Source organism: Crotalus tigris, unplaced genomic scaffold, assembly GCF_016545835.1.
Source record: "Crotalus tigris isolate CLP2741 ecotype Arizona unplaced genomic scaffold, ASM1654583v1 scf7180000017785.2122318, whole genome shotgun sequence".
Lineage (NCBI taxonomy): Eukaryota > Metazoa > Chordata > Lepidosauria > Squamata > Viperidae > Crotalus > Crotalus tigris.
Window position 1 is genome coordinate 190,230 of NW_024096634.1, and position 14,275 is coordinate 204,504.

Sequence of the window (14,275 nt, forward strand, 5' to 3'; positions counted from 1 at the left end):
GAACAGGGGTGTCAAACTGCTGGCCCGCGGGCTGGATGCGTCATCCGGAAGCCGCGCCCACTCCATTGTCGGCAATAGCAAAACTGTCCTGATACGTTGCACGACATCTTGTGATGTTGCGAGTTTGGTATGTCTGCTCTAGAATATAGAGAAAAACTGTTGCTTAAAACAGCACTTGAATGTGGGATTCAGACTACTGAAATCTCTCTGGAAAAAAGGATAGATTTTAAGATTACCCATGTGTACCCTGACAGCTGTTTTTTTTTTGTGAGCATGTGGCAGGAACTGCATTTTTACAGGGCTCTTGCAACTGATTAGGAGTTGCAGAATTCCATCATTATTATAGCCACTAATATTGCCTTTATTTGTTGCCTATATAATCATTAAGGCTTAACTTTTTAATACTTTCGTGGGTTTTTTTGCTGTTTCTTAAAGATTGAGAAACTTTAGATTGCTAAGTTTTATTGAAATATTGGGTGAGTGTTCTTCAAACCTTTAATAAAAGTATAACTGCATGTTTAAAGATTTGTAACACTTCTGAATATATAGCAAAAGGATAATTAGTTTAGACTTTAGAAAGTTTTAAACAGATTAAGGACTCAGATAGACTTGATTCAAGACTTTGAAGTTAACTGAAAGGATACTTTCCCATGGACAAATGTTTATATTTTGAAATAACTGAAGACTTTGTAGGATAGACATGAGAGGATACTACTGTAGATGGCTGCTTGAAAAGAGATCTTTGAAGATTCTCTTTTAGGAACATAGGAAGTTTTAAAGTTATTTACAAGTATAGAAGAATCAGAATAAGAATGTTATTGAAGAGGAACAAGCCCTACTGAATAAAATGAAATTGACTTCCAGGTGGATTAAAAAAGTGATAGTTTACAAGAAAGAAATAATGGAAATAATGGATTTACAAATTAAAGTGGTCGCTATTTTTGACAATGGCCAATGGTTTTTTTTTTACTGGAACTAGATGATGATGGGGACTGCAGCCAAGAAATTAAAAGATGCTTACTCCTGGGGAGGAAAGCTATGGCAAATCTAGACAGCATACTAAAAAGCAGAGACATCACCCTGCCAACAAAAGTGCGTATAGTCCAGGCCATGGTTTTCCCAGTTGCAATGTATGGCTGTGAAAGTTGGACCATAAGAAAGGCTGAGCGCCAAAGAATTGAGGCCTTTGAACTATGGTGCTGGAGAAGACTCCTGCGAGTCCCTTGGACTGCAAGGCGTTCAAACCGGTCAGTCCTAGAAGAGATCAACCCCGACTGCTCTTTAGAAGGCCAGATCCTGAAGTTGAAACTCAAATACTTTGGCCACCTAATGAGAAGAAAGGACTCACTGGAGAAGGGCCTAATGCTGGGAAAGATTGAGGGCAATAGAAGAAGGGGACGACAGAGAATGAGATGGATGGATGGAGTCACTGAAGCAGTAGGTGTGAACTTAAATGGACTCCAGAAGATGGCAGAGGACAGGAAGACCTGGAGGAACATTGTCCATGGGGTCGCAATGGGTCGGACACGAGTTCGCAATTAACAACAAAAGATGATGATGTCTAAAGACTTTGTTTATTTGAAGACAGGATATGGGGGATATGTTTAGAGATGGATATAAATATAAAAGGAAGGATTTAAATTGGGTTTATTAGATATAGTTTATGTCCATTCCCGATGGACTCTGGATGGATTTTTACTGATTAATATGGAAAGACAGGTTTTAGAGATGGGTTTATAAACAATACAGTAAGGTATTAGATGAAGGGTTATTTGGTTTTACTTTAAGAGACATTGTTAATGTTGATTATAGTTGCTGGGGATGAAGTGGGATTCTTTTTTTTCTTTTCTCCTTTTATTAAAAAAACTTTTTCTGCATTTTTTAATTTTTAAAAATATTTTTCTATATTATGTAGACTATATCAGAGTTACAGTATTTGTATAATTTAATTTTCAATAAAATTATTGAAAAAAAGGAACAGCACAAGGACTACTCAGTGGTTTATTTGCCCAACCTGACTTACTTTGATGTCTCTACTTAAGAAAATTGCTGGTGGTAGGAAATTGCTGCCACATGTTTATTCAAAATAATGAATATTTCTTTCTTGATATGAGAGACTTTTATAAGAAATAATTGCCTTTTCCTCTTCCCAGAGACATCCTAATGATTAGGAAGGTAAGCTAATTATAACTGGTAATTAAATAACTACTGCTGGTAAACTTGAATCAAGAGACATAAATTTGGGGGGGGGGATTGTTGTAAATTTAGCTTTTAAAATCTTTTCATAAAGGAACATCTTCATTATTTTTTACTTCTACTGTATATCACACGAATAATTGAAGGCATATGGGAGTTCCAGGTTAAGAAATTGATTTAGTACAAAAATATAACTTTCTTGCAGTAATTCTCAAAATAGTATTGCTAAGTATTGTGCCCTAATAGGTATCCGCTAGCTGGCAGTATCACAAAAAATTCAGAAACTTGCTCTGCTGGTTAAATATTGCTAATTTTATATGTATCTCACAGAATAACATTATCATACAGGTTATTGAGAGAGAGGAGGTGGTTTTGCTAAATTGTATCCTGTTGTGGTCTAGGTCAGTGGTAGAGAACCTATGGCACGGGTGCCAGAGGCAGCACTCAGAGCCCCCTCTGTGGACATGCGCACTGTTGCCCCAGTCCTAGGCCCTCAGCTTGGTTTTATAAAACCTTTTTGTTTTAAGCCTCTGCCTCCGTGTGCAAAAAAAAAAAAGGTTCAATCAACCAATTTCAACTTCTTGCGGGAAAAAAAAGATCTTGCAAAATTGGAATTGATTGAACTTTTTAGTCCCACCCAGTTTGCCGTTACCACCGCAGCCACGCCCACCCAATGGGCCACACCCACCCAATGGGCCACACCCACCCGGCACCTAATGATGCGTAAGTGGGTTTTGGGTTGCAGTTTGGGCATTTGGTCTCTAAAAGGTTCACCATCACTGATCTAGGTCAGAAATATCCAATTTGTAGCCCCTAAAATCTTACACATTACCCTACAGAAGTTATCACAAAAAAGGGCTATGTATACAAGAGTAACATTATTAAATATGACAGTTTATACTGTAAATATTAAAACTACCGTATATGCCGGCGTACAAGGCGACCCGGCATATAAGACGACCCCCGTCTTTATCGCCGAGCCACATTCCTAGAACATCGTCTAATACGCCGGAAACTACCAGTATTTCTGGCGTATAAGACGACTCGGCGTATAAGACGACCCCCATCTTTGGCGCCAATTTCAGCACTCGCGGAAGTCGCCTTATACGCCGGCATTTACGGTATATTAAACGTTTTCCCCACTGCTATGCATGTTATTCAAATAGCACATATGGTTATTTACTCAAAAGATGTACATAATTGGCCTAGGTTAGTTTGTACTTGGACTTTGAAGATGGAAGTTTAATATGAAAAAATATGAAGAAGCCCCATATTATATTACAGGAAGAAGTGGTAATATTTAGAGCCTAATGGTCACATTACAAAACCTACTATTAAATATGAGAAAAAGCCATGCTTTGCATCAGTCACATTATAAAGTGTTTTATTAAAAAACGGAGCAAGCATTTTTCTTGTTTTGCACTCTACTGAACAAATGGTTTTGACAACATTATACAAAATTTGCAGTTCACTGAGCAGATAATATTGCAACCAGATGTTGATATTACAGACTAAGCTATTGTTGGCTATAGCTTAATGTAGCCAACAATAGGTTAATCTGCAATATTAGTGAAACTTTGGATGATGGTCATCTTGCTAATTTGAGGGGGGAAAGTTTATAACTACCTTCTATTCCAAGTACAAATGTAGTAAGATGTATACTCATGTACTACAACAAACATGACACATCTAAGACAGAAATTGAAGAGGTATATAGAAACACATCCCTATCACACAAACAAACATGAATGTACTCCATTCCTTTTATTAGCAATAAGCGGGACTTTAGGAATGTTATATTTTTGAAGGCTATCTATTCCTAACTACTTACAAGGCTTCAAAAAACCAAAAATGATACCTTTACATAGTTTTATGTTTATATTCCAAATATATAAATATGAAAATAGAAAACATCCAAAAAGACATGTCCAGCAAGGTGAACCAATTGTGAAGAAATCATTGTTCTAGACTAATTTTTATGATCCATACAAAGACTAGCAGAATGGTCCAAAGTAAATGAAAGCATTCATCATATGTGGGATTTGTAAAAATAATAATCAACATTTAGATGAAATGCTAAGAATAAATCACTCTACAAACACATTTTATAATTTCTTGGTTCCATTTTTAAAACCATTTTCTCATTCTTAATATTAAAAAAGGAGAATTTTAAGCAGTTGAAAAACAAAGCATTGAACAGAAACTGGCCATAAATTAGGAGACATTTTATATCTGCCTTTTTTCTTCATTTTGCCATTCTATCTCTTAAGCAAGCCTGAGGATGCTCAAAGTAATAATACATACCATGTTTCCCCAAAAGTAAGACCTATCCCGAAAATAAGCCCTAACTTGATTTTGGGGGATGGGCCTAATAGAAGCCCTACCCCCAAAATAAGCCCTAGTTTTGTGGTGAGGTGGGGGAGTGGAGCTGCCCCACGTTTCATTCATCCACTTACCTTGCAGCCAGGCTTCTCTTTGCCAGCCCACTTCTTCTGCGGGGTCCCCAGGCCTGCATTTCACAGTCAGAGGCCTTTCCGGAAGGCCGCTGCAGCCGAGAACTGAGCTATGGATTCAATCCATACCTCGGTTCTGCAAGGCTTCTGCAGCCAAGAACTAAGCTATGAATTAGCTCAGTTCTTGGCAGCAGTGGCCTTCTGGAAAGGCCTTTAACTGCAAAATGCAGGCCGGAGCTCCATTCTCAGCTACAGAATGAAGCTGCTTCTTCAGCCATAGAAGTGGGCCGGTGGATGGGGCTGTCAGTGCCAGAGATGAGTGGAAAAGACCCACTCCCCCAAAAATAAGACCTGGTTTGAGGCAAAAATAAATAAATAAGACTGGATCTTATTTTCGGAGAAACACAGTATATGTATGTATGTGTGTGTGTGTGTGGGTGTGTATATATATATATATATATATATATATATATATATATATATATATATATATATATATATGAAAATGGGCCCACCATTTTGCAAGACAATCCCTGCAGAGGCTTTAAATGCCATACTACCTGCAGCAGCCTGTCCCTTTTCCTGCCTCAAAGAGAATGACAGCTTTAATGTTTTGACAGCAATTTGAGGAACAAAAGAGAACATGAAGTAGTAGGCAGTGGCACATAGCTCGGCTGGAGTTTACTTATTTAAAAATCCTCAGCTTACAGATGTTTTACCACTTTTTTGAACTCTGTGGAACTTTTTGTGATGCAAATGCTCTCTGAAATAATTTCTTGTGCTAACATGCTCTACTCTGTTGTTTAATGATTCATCTTTCCACCAATCTGGATACTCAATACAGGTGACACTATAAACAATAAACACAGTAAAGCTTATCATCAAGAGGCTGGAAAAGCTTCAGTAGAAATTCTGTAGCATTAATAGAAGCATCAAGCAGTTTCTGAGCTTTTCTGTTTTCTTGTTCTATCTCTTTAAAAAGAAAGTGATTTCATAGGGATTTGGGAAACAACTGTAACTAGTTAACTTTCCTTTGCAAAATAAAAGCATGAAATATGATCCAGTTATTTTTTTCTCTTCTCCAAAATTGTTTATATATAGCCAGTTTGAATGGATCAGGCAGTAGGAAGTCCAGGAAGTCATGTAGCTGCTGATCCTTCCTGACTGCTGTGGCAGCAAAGGAAACTAGGTTGGTTGAAGTAGTATGTGGAAAGAGACAGCAGGCTTGAAGATGTTCAGATTTTTAAAACAAACGAAAAATAAGATTGTAAGATGAAAAATGACAGTGTTTGCTAGGAAAGGAGCATGAATTACATAAAGCTTTTGTAGGCTTTCTAAGGAAACTCTGCTCTTCCTAAATTAAAAAGAAAAGGGATGGCTATCTTAAATGTTATTTGCTACTGTTTCCCAAAACAGCCATTTGGAAGGTGCTACATAAAATGAGTTCTATAACAGATATGGGCAAATTTGTGAGGATGCCCCAGGGGCTAGAAAGCAAACCAAGAAGCAAATCATGAATTCGCTTCCCGGAAAATATCTGCGCCGTGATTGTTCATATAAAGTTGTTCCTATCTATCCATGCATCCATAAAGCACCTTTTCCTTTCGATTTTTGGCTGCCATAGATTTCTTATTTATCCAGTTTTGTTTTGTATTATTTTCCTTGAAATTGTGAATACATTTTAGCAATGTTTCACTCTCTACACCCACAAATATTTTCTGGGACTATTCCTCAAATGACCATTTATATTTTTTATAATAATCTTATTGGGGAAAAATATTAGAGGATAATGGAGCCTAGTGGGATGTAAGAATGGTCTCAGCAGGCACAATGACATGGATAAATGCTTTTTATATCTATGCCCTGGTTCAATGAATTCCTTGATCCTCTCGTGTTTATTTCACCTTTTCCACAATCTTTTATTCTAGTCTGAGCACATAAAAAGATACTTAGTTTTCAAAAGCTTTGTAAGAAATCTTTTTTCTTCCTAGTTCTTGAAACATTTTTTTAATTGAAAAGTTTTATAAAAATTACAGTATACACCCCAAAACCCACCCACCCTAAACCTCCCCTCTCCTTCCCCCACTTCCCAGAGCTGAGTACAGGGTTACAAATATAATAATAAAACTCTAACTAACATTAACCAACTATATAAATAACCAAGTCCATAATGCGCTTTAACTCCCCTTTAACATAAAACAAATTAAAAATAAACATAATATAAACAAGTCAATATTATTAAACTATACAATATCCAAATTGTTAAACAATACTAATACTAAAAATAATAATAAAACTAATAAAAATTCAACTATAATAAACTATTAATAATAATAATACTCTAAAATTTACTCATAAACTAAATGGAACTTTTTAGTCCCATATTTATTCTGAATATAATCTATCCATCTTCTCCAGACTGAAATGTATCTTTCTTGTGAATGATCCTTCAAGTAAGCAGAAATTTTCGCCATTTCTGCTAAATTTGACACTTTAAGTGTCCATTCTTCTATAGTAGGCAAGCAATCCTTCTTCCAATATTGCCCTACCAATAACCTTGCAGCTGTTATCAAATTCAACATCAAATTAATTTCTTTAGCATCACAATCTACAATAACACCCAATAAAAATAATTGTGGGGTAAACTTTATCTTTCTTCTAAAAATCTTTTGAATGTTCCACCAAATCTTAATCCAAAAAGCTTTTATATTTCTACAAGTCCACAAGATATGAAAATAAGTAGCATCCAAGCTACCACATCTCCAACATTTGGGCTGTAAATTGGGATACATACAAGACAACTTTTTAGGATCCAGATGCCATCTATAAAACATTTTGTAAAAATTTTCTCTTAAATTTTGGGCCTAGGTAAATTTTACATTTCTAACCCAAATTACCTCCCATATATCCAATGGAATCGGTTCTTGAATATTTTGGGCCCACTTTACCATACAATCTTTAACTAAATCCATTTCTGAGTCCAATTCTATTAAAACATTATAAATTCTCTTTATATGTGTTCGATTTTGATCTTTAATCTGTTTTACCAAATTCTCATCCATTAAGGTAATACCAACCTTTTGATCTAACTTCCATCTAACCAACAATTGATTATACTGAAACCAAGACTGTACAATATTTTCTTGCTTAGAATTAAACTAAGAATGTTACAAGATACAAGATTGAGAGGTGGGTTTGGTCTACCTAATTGGGAATTGTACTATCAGGCTGCAGCATTATTATGGATGAGAGAATGGATCTTACTGAGGAATACAAGATTATTGACATTAGAGGGACACGATTTACAGTTGGGATGGCATGCTTTCATATGGTATGGAAAAAACAGAATACATAACTATTTCCAGAGACACTATATAAGGAATTCTTTATTTGTTGTCTGGGAGAAAGTAAAGAGAAATTATTATTTGAAGATTCCAAATTGGCTCTCAACTATGGAGGCACTAATACACCCCAATATGTTTAACATGGGAAACATTATAAGATATAAAGACTTATTAACAGATATGGGGGAGTTGAAAACCAAACAACAATTAGAGGAACAAGGAATAAAGATGGATTGGTACATGAGAACGCAAATACAATCTAGATATGAAAAAGATGTTAAAATAGATGGTGTTAATTTGGGGACAACAGAGTTAGATGAAATACTCACAGGAACAGAAGAAAAATGTTTTAAAAATGTACAGTTATCTACTACATATGGAGTTAGAGAAGGAACAAGTGAAAGAGACAATGATAAAATGGACAAGGAATTTTGGATACACAATTGAATTAGATAGATGGCAGCCATTATGGGAAAGAATCTATAAATTGACAATGGTGACTGCGTATAAAGAAAATATGTACAAAATGTTTTACAGATGGCACATGTCTCCTGAAAGATTAGCTAAAATGTTTAAGGACAGGTCTATGAAATGTTGGAAATGTCATCAGATACCAGGTTCCTTCTACCATATGTGGTGGACGTGTGTAGAAGCTAAAACTTATTGGAATATAATTAGAACATGGATAGAAAAGATGATACAACAACTTATAGAACTAAGACCAGAAATATTCCTGTTGGGTATTCTACCAGAGAGATACAATAAAGAAAAAACATATTTAATTATTCATGTAATTACGGCAACCAGGATTGTGTTTGCACAAAATTGGAAAGCACTGAAAGCCCCCCCAGAGGGAGAGGTGATTGGGAAAATACTGGAATGTGCAGAAATGAATAGACTAACAATGACAATTAAAGATAAGACAGAGTCAGACTACTATGAAATTTGGGGAAATTTTTATGACTGGCTGAAAAGAGAATATGGTTAAAAGATAGTTAACATCAATTTAGATGGAAGAAGAAGGAGCAGATAAGGAGGGAGACACAGGCGACACAGTATTGAATAACTGGAGGTTGTATAAATGTTTATAGAAGTATATACCGAGAAGGTTAGATAAATAGAAGTATTAATCTTATTGTATATAATACAGATAGGGAAATTTGGAGAGAGGAGTTGCTCGGACATTACCCCTTAATTGTATCTGAAGAGGGATGAGAGGGAAGAAAGGAGAGGAGAGAGAAAAGAGTAAAGGAGGGGAGAAGGAAGTAGGAAGGTTGGAGGAAGACGAAAGGGGAGGAGAGTGGTGAAGGAGAGGAGAGGAAGAAGAGGGAAGTAGGGAAGAAAAGAAAGGGAGAAAGAAGGTAAAGGAGAAGGAGTGTGGATACGGTGAAAGGGGAAATGGGCCAGCAACACCAAAGTCATGTGTATGTATTTATTTCATTTTGTTAAAAGTATCTGTATGTGAGTGTGGAGGGAATGTATGTTAATATCTGATAAGTATTATGGTATATGTATGGGGGAGAGTTTGGAAAAATAAAAAAAATTATTTTAAAAAAAATTTTCTTGCTTTAATTCAACTAACGGTTTTAATTGCCAATCATTCCCTACCAATCTAAGTAATTAATTATAAGAAATCCTATCCAAATTCACACCCATAGATACCCCCTCTATCACGTGTCCAGGAATCCCCCAGATTGGTATTTTATAATTTAACCTATAATAATACTTCTTCCAGACACGCAATAAAGCACTTTTTAAAATATGAGATTTAAAAGCCTGGTCAACTTTTTTGTTATAAATTAAGTATGCATGCCACCCATATAATAAATCCCATCCCTCAAGGTGAAGTATACTTTTATTTGTTAAATTAAGCCAATCACTAACCAGTGTTAAAACCACCGCATCATAGTATAATTTCAAATTAGGCGCCTTAAGTCCTCCTCTTTCCCGCATGTCTTGTAAGATCTTAAGTTTAATTCTTGGTTTTTTCCCCGCCCAAATAAATTTATTAATACCCTTCTGCTATTCATCCAAATTGGCATCTTTTTTCAAAATAGGTATCATTTGAAACAAAAAAAAGAAACTTTGGTAGAACATTCATTTTAACAGCTGAAATTTTCCCCAACAAGGATAATTGTAATTTTTTCCAATTGTTTAAGTCCTTTTGTACTTTTAACCATAATATCTCATAATTATTTTTATACAATTTTACATTAGAGGCTGTAATATATACTCCCAGATATTTAACCTTTTTCACTATTTCAAAACCTGTCAATTTAACTAACATTTCCTTTTCCTTCATAATCATATTTTTAGATAATATTTTAGTCTTATTATTATTTACCTTAAAACCAGAAACTTTCCCATACTGAGTTATAATTTCCATCAAGTCTATAACCAAGTCATCCGCAAAATCATTCTTTTTTATTTTTATTCCCTTTATTATAGTTGATTCACAAATTTTAATCAGTAAAATCTCCATTGTTAAAACAAACAACAATGGCGACAATGGACATCCCTGTCTTGTACCCTTTTCAATTTTAAATGCCTCTGTTAATCCCCCATTAATTATGATTTGTGCCGATTGTTGTTGGTATATAGCCCTAAGAGAATATAAACATTTATCCCCAAAATTCATTTTATCAACAATTTTCAATAAAAATTGCCAATTCAACTAATCAAAAGCTTTTTCAGCATCCAAAATATCAATGCAACAGGGACTTGATTGTTCTTATCCAAGTACTCAATTAAATTAACAATTTGTCTTACATTATATTTCATATATCTTCCAGTTATAAATCCAGACTGATCACTATGAATCATTTGCTTCAAAACTTGCATTAATCTATTTGCCAATATTTTCGAGAAAATCTTATAGTCTGTATTCAAAAGCGATATAGGCCTATAATTCTTAGGCTGGGTAAGGTCTTGATCCTCCTTTGGAATCAGCAATATAAAAGCCCTTCTCCAAAACAGAGGCACTTCTCCTCCAATCTGGATATTATTAAAAAGTTCCTTTAATGGTTCTATCTCTTCATATAATATTTTATAATAAATTGCTGTTAATCCATCTGTACCAGGAGCCTTACCCACTTTTAACTGTTTAATTGCCAAAATAATTTCCTCAGAAGTAATTAAACAATTCATCTCATTTCGTTGTTCATTTGAAAGTCTAGAAAAATGTGCTGCCTGTAGGTACTTATCTATATCTAAAGCTTGTATATTTTCACTAGCATATAATTTTGTATAAAAATCTAAAAAACTCTTTTTAATCAACTTTTGTTGATATACCTCTTTACCTTTATATTCTATTTTCTCTATAATACGTGATTTCTGTTTCTTCTATAATTGATAAGCCAACCACCTACCAGGCTTGTTTGCATTACAAAACGTATTGTGTTTCATATAACGCAAATTAGTTGCGATCTGATCAGCCATTAACATATTAAATTGCTCTTTCAACATATTTATAGAAAACTTTAATCTATTATCCAATGGGTTCAAAATAAAAGCCTTCTCCTTTGATTTAATCTCTTCTTCCAACTCTTTACGTTTTTGCATCTGCTTATGCCTATGTCCATTATTCATATGAATCAAAACCCCTCTCATATAAGCTTTACTGGCATCCCAAACCATTGCCATCGAAGTACCTTTATGCATATTCAAAACAAAACATTCCTTCAAATATTCTCTACATTTCTGTGAAAGCCCCTCATATCTGAATAAATTTTCGTTCAGTCGCCAAGATTTTCTATTCCCATCTTCAGCAAATAACTCCAACCATACAGGACTATGATCCAACAATGTTCTAGGAAAGATCTTAGCATTCTTGACCCTGGAGAAAAGATCAGTAGTAATTAAAAAAAATCAATTCTGGAGAATGATTGATGCCTATCAGAAAAAAATAAATAAAATCTCTGTCCTCCATATTCCGTTCTCGCCAAATGTCTCTAAATTCCAAATCATCTTTCAGATCAAAAAAAGCTTTAGCTAATTTAGAGTGATTGGAAGTTTTGAAAGATCCCTTCTTGTCTTTACTTGAATCCAAAACACCATTCCAATCACCCATCATAATAACAGATTTATAATCCAATTGAGTTAGCTTATGATGTAATAACTTGTAAAACTGTTTTTGTTGTTGATTAGGGGCATATAATCCAATAATAATAAATTTCTTGCCTTGTAGCACTAAATCAATAATAACATATCTTCCTTGTGTATCAGATTCAATTAATCTAGCTGATAAATCTCTTCTTACATAAATAACTTGTTGTTGTTGTTAATTGCAAAGTCGTGTCCGACCCATCGCGACCCCATGGACAACGTTCCTCCAGGTCTTCCTGTCCTCTACCATCTTCTGGAGTCCATTTAAGTTCACACCTACTGCTTCAGTGACTCCATCCAGCCATCTCATTCTCTGTCGTCCCCTTCTTCTATTGCCCTCAATCTTTCCCAGCATTAGGCTCTTCTCCAGTGAGTCCTTCCTTCTCATTAGGTGGCCAAAGTATTTGAGTTTCAACTTCAGGATCTGGCCTTCTAAAGAGCAGTCGGGGTTGATCTCTTCTAGGACTGACCGGTTTGAACGCCTTGCAGTCCAAGGGACTCGCAGGAGTCTTCTCCAGCACCATAGTTCAAAGGCCTCAATTCTTTGGCGCTCAGCCTTTCTTATGGTCCAACTTTCACAGCCATACATTGCAACTGGGAAAACCATGGCCTGGACTATACGCACTTTTGTTGGCAGGGTGATGTCTCTGCTTTTTAGAATGCTGTCTAGATTTGCCATAGCTTTCCTCCCCAGGAGTAAGCATCTTTTAATTTCTTGGCTGCAGTCCCCATCTGAGGTGATCTTTGAGCCCAGAAAAATAAAATCTGTCACTACCACTATGGTAGTGACATAACTACTCCCCCTTTTTTATCTGGGGCAGAAGCTATAAAATGTGATCCCAACTGAGAACTAATCAAATATTTTTGATCTTTCATAGCAATATGAGTCTCCTGCAAACAAACAATGTCATTCTTATGTTGTTTCAAATAGTGAAATACTTTCTTTCTTTTCTGTGGTGAATTCAGGCCATTAACATTCCATGTCAGAAACGTTGCCATCCTTAGTGGCCTGAAGCCTCTGGAACACTACTTGAAGATCAGCCGTTGGTCTCTTCGGTCGTGTCTCTCCCACAGGCTCTGTAGTAATTGGACCTTGTATTATTGATCCAAAATTAGCCTTCTGCTTCTGCTCCTTTTCTTTACGTCTATACGCAGCACGAGTCATCCTATGTTCTTTTGAATCATCTTTTACCTCCAAACTCTGTTCAATAGGTTCAGCCTGCGTTAAATCTCCTACAACCAATGACATTGCACCTTCAACTGGCTGTTTATCTTCCAGCCTTTCTTCTGTTCTTTTAGGTCGTGGAGATGGTGGTGAACCTGCTTTCAGGACATAAGTATAAAATTCTTTTGCCTTTGAAATTGTATTAAGTCTATATCGTGTCCCTGCATAATTCATCACTATTCCAACAGGTATCTCCCATCTAAACTGAACCTGTCGATTTTTAAGCTCCTCAGACAGAAAAACAAAATCTTTTCTTTTTCTCAGAATTTTTGGAGGTATTTCTTTTAAGATTATAATATTTTGATCTGCAATTTGAAATCTCTGCTTATAAAAAGCCTGAATAATTTCATTTCGAAGTGATCTCCTAGAAAAATAAATAACCACATCTCTGGGTAAATTTTTCTGCCTTGCAATCCATGAATTGACCCTAAATATTTTATCCATCTCTCTTGATAATTCCTCAGGTTCACATCCCAGGATGGGAGCTATAGCTCTTGCCACCTCCTCTTTCAGATCTTCTTGTGAGTTCTCTTTTAATCCTCTTATTCGCAATGCAAATTCCATATCTCTATATTGTGAGATGGTAACTTCATCCTCTGTTATATCAATCTTATTTTCAACTTTGACAACTCTGCTTTCTAATTTTTCAGTATTTTCCACAACTTCATCCACCTGGTCATCCAAGCGTTCAATATGAGTAGCTAACCCTTGAAGTGCAAACAATATGTCTTCCCTCATTTCTCTATTTTTATTCTCAAGAAGCTCTGCCATCTCTTCCTTCATTTTACTGTCGAGGAGATCGGCCACCTCCTCCTTTATCTCTTATGTCGCTTTTTTCAAAGCATCTTGAATATCTTTAAGTGTAAATGCCGGTGGTGGGGGAGATGGTGGGGGGGATTTAGGTTTAGTTTGCAGTGCAGGCTGTGTTACAGGAGAAGAAATTGAACTTTCAG

The 14,275-nt window shown here is 35.6% G+C and overlaps 1 protein-coding gene across 3 annotated transcripts in view; it reads right to left on the reverse strand.

The window, feature by feature from the left end:
• The window catches only part of POC1B (POC1 centriolar protein B), an 83,106-nt gene that overhangs the window by 12,859 nt on the left and 55,972 nt on the right, over nucleotides 1-14,275 (reverse strand). The window contains exon 13 of one of the 3 annotated variants that reach the window (XM_039342295.1): nucleotides 11,574-11,828. The exons of the other annotated variants lie outside the window; for them this stretch is intronic. The gene's annotated coding sequence lies outside the window, so the exon portion shown is untranslated. Of the gene's footprint in view, nucleotides 1-11,573; nucleotides 11,829-14,275 lie in introns of those variants that run through there. 3 annotated transcript variants of the gene reach the window in all.